At 43.2% G+C, this 13,145-nt stretch overlaps 14 non-coding genes across 14 annotated transcripts; all 14 read right to left on the bottom strand.

Annotated features, from left to right (window-relative positions):
• Positions 1–478: 478 nt before the first annotated feature.
• On the bottom strand, positions 479–567 carry trnay-gua (transfer RNA tyrosine (anticodon GUA)). Its single transcript is given in 2 exon segments — positions 479–514; positions 531–567. It is a non-coding gene; the product is annotated as a tRNA-Tyr (tRNA).
• Positions 568–1,352: 785 nt separating this feature from the next.
• On the bottom strand, positions 1,353–1,441 carry trnay-gua (transfer RNA tyrosine (anticodon GUA)). Its single transcript is given in 2 exon segments — positions 1,353–1,388; positions 1,405–1,441. It is a non-coding gene; the product is annotated as a tRNA-Tyr (tRNA).
• A 788-nt stretch (positions 1,442–2,229) lies between these two features.
• On the bottom strand, positions 2,230–2,318 carry trnay-gua (transfer RNA tyrosine (anticodon GUA)). Its single transcript is given in 2 exon segments — positions 2,230–2,265; positions 2,282–2,318. It is a non-coding gene; the product is annotated as a tRNA-Tyr (tRNA).
• A 786-nt stretch (positions 2,319–3,104) lies between these two features.
• trnay-gua (transfer RNA tyrosine (anticodon GUA)) lies at positions 3,105–3,193 on the bottom strand. Its single transcript is given in 2 exon segments — positions 3,105–3,140; positions 3,157–3,193. It is a non-coding gene; the product is annotated as a tRNA-Tyr (tRNA).
• A 785-nt stretch (positions 3,194–3,978) lies between these two features.
• trnay-gua (transfer RNA tyrosine (anticodon GUA)) lies at positions 3,979–4,067 on the bottom strand. The gene is given in 2 exon segments: positions 3,979–4,014; positions 4,031–4,067. It is a non-coding gene; the product is annotated as a tRNA-Tyr (tRNA).
• A 1,637-nt stretch (positions 4,068–5,704) lies between these two features.
• trnay-gua (transfer RNA tyrosine (anticodon GUA)) lies at positions 5,705–5,792 on the bottom strand. The gene is given in 2 exon segments: positions 5,705–5,740; positions 5,756–5,792. It is a non-coding gene; the product is annotated as a tRNA-Tyr (tRNA).
• Positions 5,793–6,561: 769 nt separating this feature from the next.
• On the bottom strand, positions 6,562–6,649 carry trnay-gua (transfer RNA tyrosine (anticodon GUA)). The gene is given in 2 exon segments: positions 6,562–6,597; positions 6,613–6,649. It is a non-coding gene; the product is annotated as a tRNA-Tyr (tRNA).
• A 774-nt stretch (positions 6,650–7,423) lies between these two features.
• Positions 7,424–7,512, bottom strand: trnay-gua (transfer RNA tyrosine (anticodon GUA)). Its single transcript is given in 2 exon segments — positions 7,424–7,459; positions 7,476–7,512. It is a non-coding gene; the product is annotated as a tRNA-Tyr (tRNA).
• Positions 7,513–8,290: 778 nt separating this feature from the next.
• Positions 8,291–8,379, bottom strand: trnay-gua (transfer RNA tyrosine (anticodon GUA)). The gene is given in 2 exon segments: positions 8,291–8,326; positions 8,343–8,379. It is a non-coding gene; the product is annotated as a tRNA-Tyr (tRNA).
• A 783-nt stretch (positions 8,380–9,162) lies between these two features.
• trnay-gua (transfer RNA tyrosine (anticodon GUA)) lies at positions 9,163–9,251 on the bottom strand. Its single transcript is given in 2 exon segments — positions 9,163–9,198; positions 9,215–9,251. It is a non-coding gene; the product is annotated as a tRNA-Tyr (tRNA).
• A 781-nt stretch (positions 9,252–10,032) lies between these two features.
• Positions 10,033–10,121, bottom strand: trnay-gua (transfer RNA tyrosine (anticodon GUA)). Its single transcript is given in 2 exon segments — positions 10,033–10,068; positions 10,085–10,121. It is a non-coding gene; the product is annotated as a tRNA-Tyr (tRNA).
• A 787-nt stretch (positions 10,122–10,908) lies between these two features.
• trnay-gua (transfer RNA tyrosine (anticodon GUA)) lies at positions 10,909–10,997 on the bottom strand. Its single transcript is given in 2 exon segments — positions 10,909–10,944; positions 10,961–10,997. It is a non-coding gene; the product is annotated as a tRNA-Tyr (tRNA).
• A 788-nt stretch (positions 10,998–11,785) lies between these two features.
• Positions 11,786–11,874, bottom strand: trnay-gua (transfer RNA tyrosine (anticodon GUA)). The gene is given in 2 exon segments: positions 11,786–11,821; positions 11,838–11,874. It is a non-coding gene; the product is annotated as a tRNA-Tyr (tRNA).
• A 789-nt stretch (positions 11,875–12,663) lies between these two features.
• On the bottom strand, positions 12,664–12,752 carry trnay-gua (transfer RNA tyrosine (anticodon GUA)). Its single transcript is given in 2 exon segments — positions 12,664–12,699; positions 12,716–12,752. It is a non-coding gene; the product is annotated as a tRNA-Tyr (tRNA).
• Positions 12,753–13,145: the final 393 nt, after the last annotated feature.

The following is a 13,145-nucleotide window of genomic DNA, read 5'->3' as shown; positions in this document are numbered from 1 at the left end:
TTTTCAACTCTTGGGCTGCCTTCAGATTCAGGGGAGTAAAGCTAGCATTTTTGAGTTCTCCATTGTTCAGAAATTGATACTAGAGCATAGTACTGTGTTTTTTGTTTTTGTTTGTTATGTCACTTACCTTAATATTGGTAGATTAAAACCCTTCAGAACCAGGGGAGCACAAGGAGCAATTTTTAGAAATTGAAAGTAGAGCATAGGACTGTGGTTTTTTTTGACTGTCACTTACCTTAATGTTGGTAGATCCAACCCTGTTGGACCATAACTAAGAACTTGGGCCTATTTTCTGACTGAAAACTAGAGTAAAGTGGGAGGAAACATGTCTTCTTCCAACACACAGAGAAGTCTTTGCTTTTCCAACTGATCACTCAAAGGAGTATAGCGATACTATGAAATGGTAGTAAACGCCATTGCGATTAAGTTTTGTTTTTAGCTGGGTTCAATCAGTACAGACAGAAGGTATTGTAAAATCTCCTCCGAGCCGGAGTTGAACCAGCGACCTAAGGATTCCTGTTCCCATACACCTACAGTCCTCCGCTCTACCAACTGAGCTATCGAAGGGATCACACGCACCGTGTCTGGTTTGTTGGACCATCGGATACATGGTACCTAACAGAGTCTGTGTTTTGCAAGAATTCCATGTTTCAAGGACTTGAACATAACAAAACTAACTGTACCTCTCTGATTCTACATGTTCCTTCATGCCTGAGGCACCGAACATATTTCACATCAACATGAGTATCCTTCCTTTTTCCAACTCTTGGGCTGCGTTCAGACCCAGGGGAGTACAGGGAGCAATTTTGAGAAATTGATACTAGAGCATAGGACTGTGCTTTTTTTGAATGTCACTTACCTTAATGTTGGTAGATCCAACCCTGTTGGACCATGGGATTGCACCAAACTTTTTCTCTGAAAATTGTCCTAACCTGTCTGGAACATGTCTTATGTTCGCTGTGTGTTACACTGTAAGCGCACCTATAGCTACTGACTTTGAAGCCTTCACTTTATCAAGTCAAAGGGAGTACAGGAAGCTGTTTTGATATTTCCCATACACCTACAGTGTCCCTCAAATGTATACATGAGGTAGGAGGGGGAGGGGTTAATGTCAGTGACCTTTAATGTAGATCAGTCTTTTTGGACCTAAGGACTTGGCCCTACTTTCTGACTGAAAACTAGAGTAAAGTGGGAGGAAACATGTCTTCTTCCAACACACAGAGAAGTCTTTGCTTTTCCAACTGATCACTCAAAGGAGTATAGCGATACTATGAAATGGTAGTAAACGCCATTGCGATTAAGTTTGTTTTTAGCTGGGTTCAATCAGTACAGACAGAAGGTATTGTAAAATCTCCTCCGAGCCGGAGTTGAACCAGCGACCTAAGGATTCCTGTTCCCATACACCTACAGTCCTCCGCTCTACCAACTGAGCTATCGAAGGGATCACACGCACCGTGTCTGGTTTGTTGGACCATCGGATACATGGTACCTAACAGAGTCTGTGTTTTGCAAGAATTCCATGTTTCAAGGACTTGAACATAACAAAACTAACTGTACCTCTCTGATTCTACATGTTCCTTCATGCCTGAGGCACCGAACATATTTCACATCAACATGAGTATCCTTCCTTTTTCCAACTCTTGGGCTGCGTTCAGACCCAGGGGAGTACAGGGAGCAATTTGAGAAATTGATACTAGAGCATAGGACTGTGCTTTTTTTGAATGTCACTTACCTTAATGTTGGTAGATCCAACCCTGTTGGACCATGGGATTGCACCAAACTTTTTCTCTGAAAATTGTCCTAACCTGTCTGGAACATGTCTTATGTTCGCTGTGTGTTACACTGTAAGCGCACCTATAGCTACTGACTTTGAAGCCTTCACTTTATCAAGTCAAAGGGAGTACAGGAAGCTGTTTTGATATTTCCCATACACCTACAGTGTCCCTCAAATGTATACATGAGGGTAGGAGGGGGGAGGGGGTTAATGTCAGTGACCTTTAATGTAGATCAGTCTTTTTGGACCTAAGGACTTGGCCCTACTTTCTGACTGAAAACTAGAGTAAAGTGGGAGGAAACATGTCTTCTTCCAACACACAGAGAAGTCTTTGCTTTTCCAACTGATCACTCAAAGGAGTATAGCGATACTATGAAATGGTAGTAAACGCCATTGCGATTAAGTTTTGTTTTTAGCTGGGTTCAATCAGTACAGACAGAAGGTATTGTAAAATCTCCTCCGAGCCGGAGTTGAACCAGCGACCTAAGGATTCCTGTTCCCATACACCTACAGTCCTCCGCTCTACCAACTGAGCTATCGAAGGGATCACACGCACCGTGTCTGGTTTGTTGGACCATCGGATACATGGTACCTAACAGAGTCTGTGTTTTGCAAGAATTCCATGTTTCAAGGACTTGAACATAACAAAACTAACTGTACCTCTCTGATTCTACATGTTCCTTCATGCCTGAGGCACCGAACATATTTCACATCAACATGAGTATCCTTCCTTTTTCCAACTCTTGGGCTGCGTTCAGACCCAGGGGAGTACAGGGAGCAATTTTGAGAAATTGATACTAGAGCATAGGACTGTGCTTTTTTTGAATGTCACTTACCTTAATGTTGGTAGATCCAACCCTGTTGGACCATGGGATTGCACCAAACTTTTTCTCTGAAAATTGTCCTAACCTGTCTGGAACATGTCTTATGTTCGCTGTGTGTTACACTGTAAGCGCACCTATAGCTACTGACTTTGAAGCCTTCACTTTATCAAGTCAAAGGGAGTACAGGAAGCTGTTTTGATATTTCCCATACACCTACAGTGTCCCTCAAATGTATACATGAGGGTAGGAGGGGGTTTTTTTACTGTCAGTGACCTTTAATGTAGATCAGTCTTTTTGGACCTAAGGACTTGGCCCTACTTTCTGACTGAAAACTAGAGTAAAGTGTGAGGAAACATGTCTTCTTCCAACACACAGAGAAGTCTTTGCTTTTCCAACTGATCACTCAAAGGAGTATAGCGATACTATGAAATGGTAGTAAACGCCATTGCGATTAAGTTTTGTTTTAGCTGGGTTCAATCAGTACAGACAGAAGGTATTGTAAAATCTCCTCCGAGCCGGAGTTGAACCAGCGACCTAAGGATTCCTGTTCCCATACACCTACAGTCCTCCGCTCTACCAACTGAGCTATCGAAGGGATCACACGCACCGTGTCTGGTTTGTTGGACCATCGGATACATGGTACCTAACAGAGTCTGTGTTTTGCAAGAATTCCATGTTTCAAGGACTTGAACATAACAAAACTAACTGTACCTCTCTGATTCTACATGTTCCTTCATGCCTGAGGCACCGAACATATTTCACATCAACATGAGTATCCTTCCTTTTTCCAACTCTTGGGCTGCGTTCAGACCCAGGGGAGTACAGGGAGCAATTTTGAGAAATTGATACTAGAGCATAGGACTGTGCTTTTTTTGAATGTCACTTACCTTAATGTGGTAGATCCAACCCTGTTGGACCATGGATTGCACCAAACTTTTTCTCTGAAAATTGTCCTAACCTGTCTGGAACATGTCTTATGTTCGCTGTGTGTTACACTGTAAGCGCACCTATAGCTACTGACTTTGAAGCCTTCACTTTATCAAGTCAAAGGGAGTACAGGAAGCTGTTTTGATATTTCCCATACACCTACAGTGTCCCTCAAATGTATACATGAGGGTAGGAGGGGGGAGGGGTTAATGTCAGTGACCTTTAATGTAGATCAGTCTTTTGGACCTAAGGACTTGGCCCTACTTTCTGACTGAAAACTAGAGTAAAGTGGGAGGAAACATGTCTTCTTCCAACACACAGAGAAGTCTTTGCTTTTCCAACTGATCACTCAAAGGAGTATAGCGATACTATGAAATGGTAGTAAACGCCATTGCGATTAAGTTTTGTTTTTAGCTGGGTTCAATCAGTACAGACAGAAGGTATTGTAAAATCTCCTCCGAGCCGGAGTTGAACCAGCGACCTAAGGATTCCTGTTCCCATACACCTACAGTCCTCCGCTCTACCAACTGAGCTATCGAAGGGATCACACGCACCGTGTCTGGTTTGTTGGACCATCGGATACATGGTACCTAACAGAGTCTGTGTTTTGCAAGAATTCCATGTTTCAAGGACTTGAACATAACAAAACTAACTGTACCTCTCTGATTCTACATGTTCCTTCATGCCTGAGGCACCGAACATATTTCACATCAACATGAGTATCCTTCCTTTTTCCAACTCTGGGCTGCGTTCAGACCCAGGGGAGTACAGGGAGCAATTTTGAGAAATTGATACTAGAGCATAGGACTGTGCTTTTTTGAATGTCACTTACCTTAATGTTGGTAGATCCAACCCTGTTGGACCATGGATTGCACCAAACTTTTCTCTGAAAATTGTCCTAACCTGTCTGGAACATGTCTTATGTTCGCTGTGTGTTACACTGTAAGCGCACCTATAGCTACTGACTTTGAAGCCTTCACTTATCAAGTCAAAGGGAGTACAGGAAGCTGTTTTGATATTCCCATACACCTACAGTGTCCCTCAAATGTATACATGAGGGTAGGAGGGGGAGGGGTTATGTCAGTGACCTTTAATGTAGATCAGTCTTTTGGACCTAAGGACTTGGCCCTACTTTCTGACTGAAAACTAGAGTAAAGTGGGAGGAAACATGTCTCTTCCAACACACAGAGAAGTCTTGCTTTCCAACTGATCACTCAAAGGAGTATAGCGATACTATGAAATGGTAGTAAACGCCATTGCGATTAAGTTTGTTTTTAGCTGGGTTCAATCAGTACAGACAGAAGGTATTGTAAAATCTCCTCCGAGCCGGAGTTGAACCAGCACCTAAGGATTCCTGTTCCCATACACCTACAGTCTCCGCTCTACCAACTGAGCTATCGAAGGGATCACACGCACCGTGTCTGGTTTGTTGGACCATCGGATACATGTACCTAACAGAGTCTGTGTTTTGCAAGAATTCCATGTTTCAAGGACTTGAACATAACAAAACTAACTGTACCTCTCTGATTCTACATGTTCCTTCATGCCTGAGGCACCGAACATATTTCACATCAACATGAGTATCCTTCCTTTTCAACTCTGGGCTGCGTTCAGACCAGGGGAGTACAGGAGCAATTTGAGAAATTGATACTAGAGCATAGGACTGTGCTTTTTTTGAATGTCACTTACCTTAATGTTGGTAGATCCAACCCTGTTGGACCATGGGATTGCACCAAACTTTTTCTCTGAAAATTGTCCTAACCTGTCTGGAACATGTCTTATGTTCGCTGTGTGTTACACTGTAAGCGCACCTATAGCTACTGACTTTGAAGCCTTCACTTTATCAAGTCAAAAGGAGTACAGGAAGCTGTTTGATATTTCCATACACCTACAGTGTCCCTCAAATGTATACATGAGGGTAGGAGGGGGAGGGGTTAATGTCAGTGACCTTTAATGAGATCAGTCTTTTGGACCTAAGGACTTGGCCCTACTTTCTGACTGAAACTAGAGTAAAGTGGGAGGAAACATGTCTTCTTCCAACACACAGAGAAGTCTTTGCTTTTCCAACTGATCACTCAAAGGAGTATAGCGATACTATGAAATGGTAGTAAACGCCATTGCGATTAAGTTTTGTTTTTAGCTGGGTTCAATCAGTACAGACAGAAGGTATTGTAAAATCTCCTCCGAGCCGGAGTTGAACCAGCGACCTAAGGATTCCTGTCCCATACACCTACAGTCCTCCGCTCTACCAACTGAGCTATCGAAGGGATCACACGCACCGTGTCTGGTTTGTTGGACCATCGGATACATGGTACCTAACAGAGTCTGTGTTTTGCAAGAATTCCATGTTCAAGGACTTGAACATAACAAACTAACTGTACCTCTCTGATTCTACATGTTCCTTCATGCCTGAGGCACCGAACATATTTCACATCAACATGAGTACCTTCCTTTTCCAACTCTTGGGCTGCGTTCAGACCCAGGGGAGTACAGGGAGCAATTTGAGAAATTGATACTAGAGCATAGGACTGTGCTTTTTTGAATGTCACTTACCTTAATGTTGGTAGATCCAACCCTGTGGACCATGGGATTGCACCAAACTTTTTCTCTGAAAATTGTCCTAACCTGTCTGGAACATGTCTTATGTCGCTGTGTGTTACACTGTAAGCGCACCTATAGCTACTGGACTTGAAGCCTTCACTTATCAAGTCAAAGGGAGTACAGGAAGCTGTTTGATATTCCCATACACCTACAGTGTCCTCAAATGTATACATGAGGTAGGAGGGGGAGGGGTTAATGTCAGTGACCTTTAATGTAGATCAGTCTTTTGGACCTAAGGACTGGCCCTATTCTGACTGAAAACTAGAGTAAAGTGGGAGGAAACATGTCTTCTTCCAACACACAGAGAAGTCTTTGCTTTTCCAACTGATCACTCAAAGGAGTATAGCGATACTATGAAATGGTAGTAAACGCCATTGCGATTAAGTTTTGTTTTAGCTGGGTTCAATCAGTACAGACAGAAGGTATTGTAAAATCTCCTCCGAGCCGGAGTTGAACCAGCGACCTAAGGATTCCTGTTCCATACACCTACAGTCCTCCGCTCTACCAACTGAGCTATCGAAGGGATCACACGCACCGTGTCTGGTTGTTGGACCATCGGATACATGGTACCTAACAGAGTCTGTGTTTTGCAAGAATTCCATGTTTCAAGGACTTGAACATAACAAAACTAACTGTACCTCTCTGATTCTACATGTTCCTTCATGCCTGAGGCACCGAACATATTTCACATCAACATGAGTATCCTTCCTTTTCCAACTCTTGGGCTGCGTTCAGACCCAGGGGAGTACAGGGAGCAATTTTGAGAAATGATACTAGAGCATAGGACTGTGCTTTTTTGAATGTCACTTACCTTAAGTTGGTAGATCCAACCCTGTGGACCATGGGATTGCACCAAACTTTTTCTCTGAAAATTGTCCTAACCTGTCTGGAACATGTCTTATGTTCGCTGTGTGTTACACTGTAAGCGCACCTATAGCTACTGACTTTGAAGCCTTCACTTTATCAAGTCAAAGGGAGTACAGGAAGCTGTTTTGATATTTCCCATACACCTACAGTGTCCCTCAAATGTATACATGAGGGTAGGAGGGGGAGGGGTTAATGTCAGTGACCTTTAATGTAGATCAGTCTTTTGGACCTAAGGACTGGCCCTACTTCTGACTGAAAACTAGAGTAAAGTGGGAGGAAACATGTCTTCTTCCAACACACAGAGAAGTCTTGCTTTCCAACTGATCACTCAAAGGAGTATAGCGATACTATGAAATGGTAGTAAACGCCATTGCGATTAAGTTTTGTTTTAGCTGGTTCAATCAGTACAGACAGAAGGTATTGTAAAATCTCCTCCGAGCCGGAGTTGAACCAGCGACCTAAGGATTCCTGTTCCCATACACCTACAGTCCTCCGCTCTACCAACTGAGCTATCGAAGGGATCACACGCACCGTGTCTGGTTTGTTGGACCATCGGATACATGGTACCTAACAGAGTCTGTGTTTTGCAAGAATTCCATGTTCAAGGACTTGAACATAACAAAACTAACTGTACCTCTGATTCTACATGTTCCTTCATGCCTGAGGCACCGAACATATTCACATCAACATGAGTATCCTTCCTTTTCCAACTCTTGGGCTGCGTTCAGACCCAGGGGAGTACAGGGAGCAATTTTGAGAAATTGATACTAGAGCATAGGACTGTGCTTTTTTTGAATGTCACTTACCTTAATGTTGGTAGATCCAACCCGTTGGACCATGGGATTGCACCAAACTTTTTCTCTGAAATTGTCCTAACCTGTCTGGAACATGTCTTATGTTCGCTGTGTGTTACACTGTAAGCGCACCTATAGCTACTGACTTTGAAGCCTTCACTTATCAAGTCAAAGGGAGTACAGGAAGCTGTTTTGATATTTCCCATACACCTACAGTGTCCCTCAAATGTATACATGAGGGTAGGAGGGGGGAGGGGGTTAATGTCAGTGACCTTTAATGTAGATCAGTCTTTTTGGACCTAAGGACTTGGCCCTACTTTCTGACTGAAAACTAGAGTAAAGTGGGAGGAAACATGTCTTCTTCCAACACACAGAGAAGTCTTTGCTTTTCCAACTGATCACTCAAAGGAGTATAGCGATACTATGAATGGTAGTAAACGCCATTGCGATTAAGTTTGTTTTAGCTGGGTTCAATCAGTACAGACAGAAGGTATTGTAAAATCTCCTCCGAGCCGGAGTTGAACCAGCGACCTAAGGATTCCTGTTCCCATACACCTACAGTCCTCCGCTCTACCAACTGAGCTATCGAAGGGATCACACGCACCGTGTCTGGTTTGTTGGACCATCGGATACATGGTACCTAACAGAGTCTGTGTTTTGCAAGAATTCCATGTTTCAAGGACTTGAACATAACAAAACTAACTGTACCTCTCTGATTCTACATGTTCCTTCATGCCTGAGGCACCGAACATATTTCACATCAACATGAGTATCCTTCCTTTTTCCAACTCTTGGGCTGCGTTCAGACCCAGGGGAGTACAGGGAGCAATTTTGAGAAATTGATACTAGAGCATAGGACTGTGCTTTTTGAATGTCACTTACCTTAATGTTGGTAGATCCAACCCTGTTGGACCATGGGATTGCACCAAACTTTTTCTCTGAAAATTGTCCTAACCTGTCTGGAACATGTCTTATGTTCGCTGTGTGTTACACTGTAAGCGCACCTATAGCTACTGACTTTGAAGCCTTCACTTTATCAAGTCAAAGGGAGTACAGGAAGCTGTTTTGATATTTCCCATACACCTACAGTGTCCCTCAAATGTATACATGAGGGTAGGAGGGGGGAGGGGTTAATGTCAGTGACCTTTAATGTAGATCAGTCTTTTTGGACCTAAGGACTTGGCCCTACTTTCTGACTGAAAACTAGAGTAAAGTGGGAGGAAACATGTCTTCTTCCAACACACAGAGAAGTCTTTGCTTTTCCAACTGATCACTCAAGGAGTATAGCGATACTATGAAATGGTAGTAAACGCCATTGCGATTAAGTTTGTTTTTAGCTGGGTTCAATCAGTACAGACAGAAGGTATTGTAAATCTCCTCCGAGCCGGAGTTGAACCAGCGACCTAAGGATTCCTGTTCCCATACACCTACAGTCCTCCGCTCTACCAACTGAGCTATCGAAGGGATCACACGCACCGTGTCTGGTTTGTTGGACCATCGGATACATGGTACCTAACAGAGTCTGTGTTTGCAAGAATTCCATGTTTCAAGGACTTGAACATAACAAAACTAACTGTACCTCTCTGATTCTACATGTTCCTTCATGCCTGAGGCACCGAACATATTCACATCAACATGAGTATCCTTCCTTTTCCAACTCTTGGGCTGCGTTCAGACCCAGGGAGTACAGGGAGCAATTTGAGAAATTGATACTAGAGCATAGGACTGTGCTTTTTTTGAATGTCACTTACCTTAATGTTGGTAGATCCAACCCTGTTGGACCATGGGATTGCACCAAACTTTTTCTCTGAAATTGTCCTAACCTGTCTGGAACATGTCTTATGTTCGCTGTGTGTTACACTGTAAGCGCACCTATAGCTACTGACTTTGAAGCCTTCACTTTATCAAGTCAAAGGGAGTACAGGAAGCTGTTTTGATATTTCCCATACACCTACAGTGTCCCTCAAATGTATACATGAGGGTAGGAGGGGGAGGGGTTAATGTCAGTGACCTTTAATGTAGATCAGTCTTTTTGGACCTAAGGACTTGGCCCTACTTTCTGACTGAAAACTAGAGTAAAGTGGGAGGAAACATGTCTTCTTCCAACACACAGAGAAGTCTTTGCTTTTCCAACTGATCACTCAAAGGAGTATAGCGATACTATGAAATGGTAGTAAACGCCATTGCGATTAAGTTTTGTTTTTAGCTGGGTTCAATCAGTACAGACAGAAGGTATTGTAAAATCTCCTCCGAGCCGGAGTTGAACCAGCGACCTAAGGATTCCTGTTCCCATACACCTACAGTCCTCCGCTCTACCAACTGAGCTATCGAAGGGATCACACGCACCGTGTCTGGTTTGTTGGACCATCGGATACATGGTACCTAACAGAGTCTGTGTTTTGCAAGAATTCCATGTTTCAAGGACTTGAACATAACAAAACTAACTGTACCTCTCTGATTCTACATGTTCCTTCATGCCTGAGGCACCGAACATATTTCACATCAACATGAGTATCCTTCCTTTTTCCAACTCTTGGGCTGCGTTCAGACCCAGGGGAGTACAGGGAGCAATTTTGAGAAATTGATACTAGAGCATAGGACTGTGCTTTTTTTGAATGTCACTTACCTTAATGTTGGTAGATCCAACCCTGTTGGACCATGGGATTGCACCAAACTTTTTCTCTGAAAATTGTCCTAACCTGTCTGGAACATGTCTTATGTTCGCTGTGTGTTACACTGTAAGCGCACCTATAGCTACTGACTTTGAAGCCTTCACTTTATCAAGTCAAAGGGAGTACAGGAAGCTGTTTTGATATTTCCCATACACCTACAGTGTCCCTCAAATGTATACATGAGGGTAGGAGGGGGAGGGGTTAATGTCAGTGACCTTTAATGTAGATCAGTCTTTTTGGACCTAAGGACTTGGCCCTACTTTCTGACTGAAAACTAGAGTAAAGTGGGAGGAAACATGTCTTCTTCCAACACACAGAGAAGTCTTTGCTTTTCCAACTGATCACTCAAAGGAGTATAGCGATACTATGAAATGGTAGTAAACGCCATTGCGATTAAGTTTTGTTTTTAGCTGGGTTCAATCAGTACAGACAGAAGGTATTGTAAAATCTCCTCCGAGCCGGAGTTGAACCAGCGACCTAAGGATTCCTGTTCCCATACACCTACAGTCCTCCGCTCTACCAACTGAGCTATCGAAGGGATCACACGCACCGTGTCTGGTTTGTTGGACCATCGGATACATGGTACCTAACAGAGTCTGTGTTTTGCAAGAATTCCATGTTTCAAGGACTTGAACATAACAAAACTAACTGTACCTCTCTGATTCTACATGTTCCTTCATGCCTGAGGCACCGAACATATTTCACATCAACATGAGTATCCTTCCTTTTTCCAACTCTTGGGCTGCGTTCAGACCCAGGGGAGTACAGGGAGCAATTTTGAGAAATTGATACTAGAGCATAGGACTGTGCTTTTTTTGAATGTCACTTACCTTAATGTTGGTAGATCCAACCCTGTTGGACCATGGGATTGCACCAAACTTTTTCTCTGAAAATTGTCCTAACCTGTCTGGAACATGTCTTATGTTCGCTGTGTGTTACACTGTAAGCGCACCTATAGCTACTGACTTTGAAGCCTTCACTTTATCAAGTCAAAGGGAGTACAGGAAGCTGTTTTGATATTTCCCATACACCTACAGTGTCCCTCAAATGTATACATGAGGGTAGGAGGGGGAGGGGGTTAATGTCAGTGACCTTTAATGTAGATCAGTCTTTTTGGACCTAAGGACTTGGCCCTACTTTCTGACTGAAAACTAGAGTAAAGTGGGAGGAAACATGTCTTCTTCCAACACACAGAGAAGTCTTTGCTTTTCCAACTGATCACTCAAAGGAGTATAGCGATACTATGAAATGGTAGTAAACGCCATTGCGATTAAGTTTTGTTTTTAGCTGGGTTCAATCAGTACAGACAGAAGGTATTGTAAAATCTCCTCCGAGCCGGAGTTGAACCAGCGACCTAAGGATTCCTGTTCCCATACACCTACAGTCCTCCGCTCTACCAACTGAGCTATCGAAGGGATCACACGCACCGTGTCTGGTTTGTTGGACCATCGGATACATGGTACCTAACAGAGTCTGTGTTTTGCAAGAATTCCATGTTTCAAGGACTTGAACATAACAAAACTAACTGTACCTCTCTGATTCTACATGTTCCTTCATGCCTGAGGCACCGAACATATTTCACATCAACATGAGTATCCTTCCTTTTTCCAACTCTTGGGCTGCGTTCAGACCCAGGGGAGTACAGGGAGCAATTTTGAGAAATTGATACTAGAGCATAGGACTGTGCTTTTTTTGAATGTCACTTACCTTAATGTTGGTAGATCCAACCCTGTTGGACCATGGGATTGCACCAAACTTTTTCTCTGAAAATTGTCCTAACCTGTCTGGAACATGTCTTATGTTCGCTGTGTGTTACACTGTAAGCGCACCTATAGCTACTGACTTTGAAGCCTTCACTTTATCAAGTCAAAGGGAGTACAGGAAGCTGTTTTGATATTTCCCATACACCTACAGTGTCCCTCAAATGTATACATGAGGGTAGGAGGGGGGAGGGGGTTAATGTCAGTGACCTTTAATGTAGATCAGTCTTTTTGGACCTAAGGACTTGGCCCTACTTTCTGACTGAAAACTAGAGTAAAGTGGGAGGAAACATGTCTTCTTCCAACACACAGAGAAGTCTTTGCTTTTCCAACTGATCACTCAAAGGAGTATAGCGATACTATGAAATGGTAGTAAACGCCATTGCGATTAAGTTTTGTTTTTAGCTGGGTTCAATCAGTACAGACAGAAGGTATTGTAAAATCTCCTCCGAGCCGGAGTTGAACCAGCGACCTAAGGATTCCTGTTCCCATACACCTACAGTCCTCCGCTCTACCAACTGAGCTATCGAAGGGATCACACGCACCGTGTCTGGTTTGTTGGACCATCGGATACATGGTACCTAACAGAGTCTGTGTTTTGCAAGAATTCCATGTTTCAAGGACTTGAACATAACAAAACTAACTGTACCTCTCTGATTCTACATGTTCCTTCATGCCTGAGGCACCGAACATATTTCACATCAACATGAGTATCCTTCCTTTTTCCAACTCTTGGGCTGCGTTCAGACCCAGGGGAGTACAGGGAGCAATTTTGAGAAATTGATACTAGAGCATAGGACTGTGCTTTTTTTGAATGTCACTTACCTTAATGTTGGTAGATCCAACCCTGTTGGACCATGGGATTGCACCAAACTTTTTCTCTGAAAATTGTCCTAACCTGTCTGGAACATGTCTTATGTTCGCTG

This window comes from Oreochromis niloticus, linkage group LG10, assembly GCF_001858045.2.
Source record: "Oreochromis niloticus isolate F11D_XX linkage group LG10, O_niloticus_UMD_NMBU, whole genome shotgun sequence".
NCBI lineage: Eukaryota > Metazoa > Chordata > Actinopteri > Cichliformes > Cichlidae > Oreochromis > Oreochromis niloticus.
This window is presented reverse-complemented; position numbering and strand designations above follow the sequence as displayed.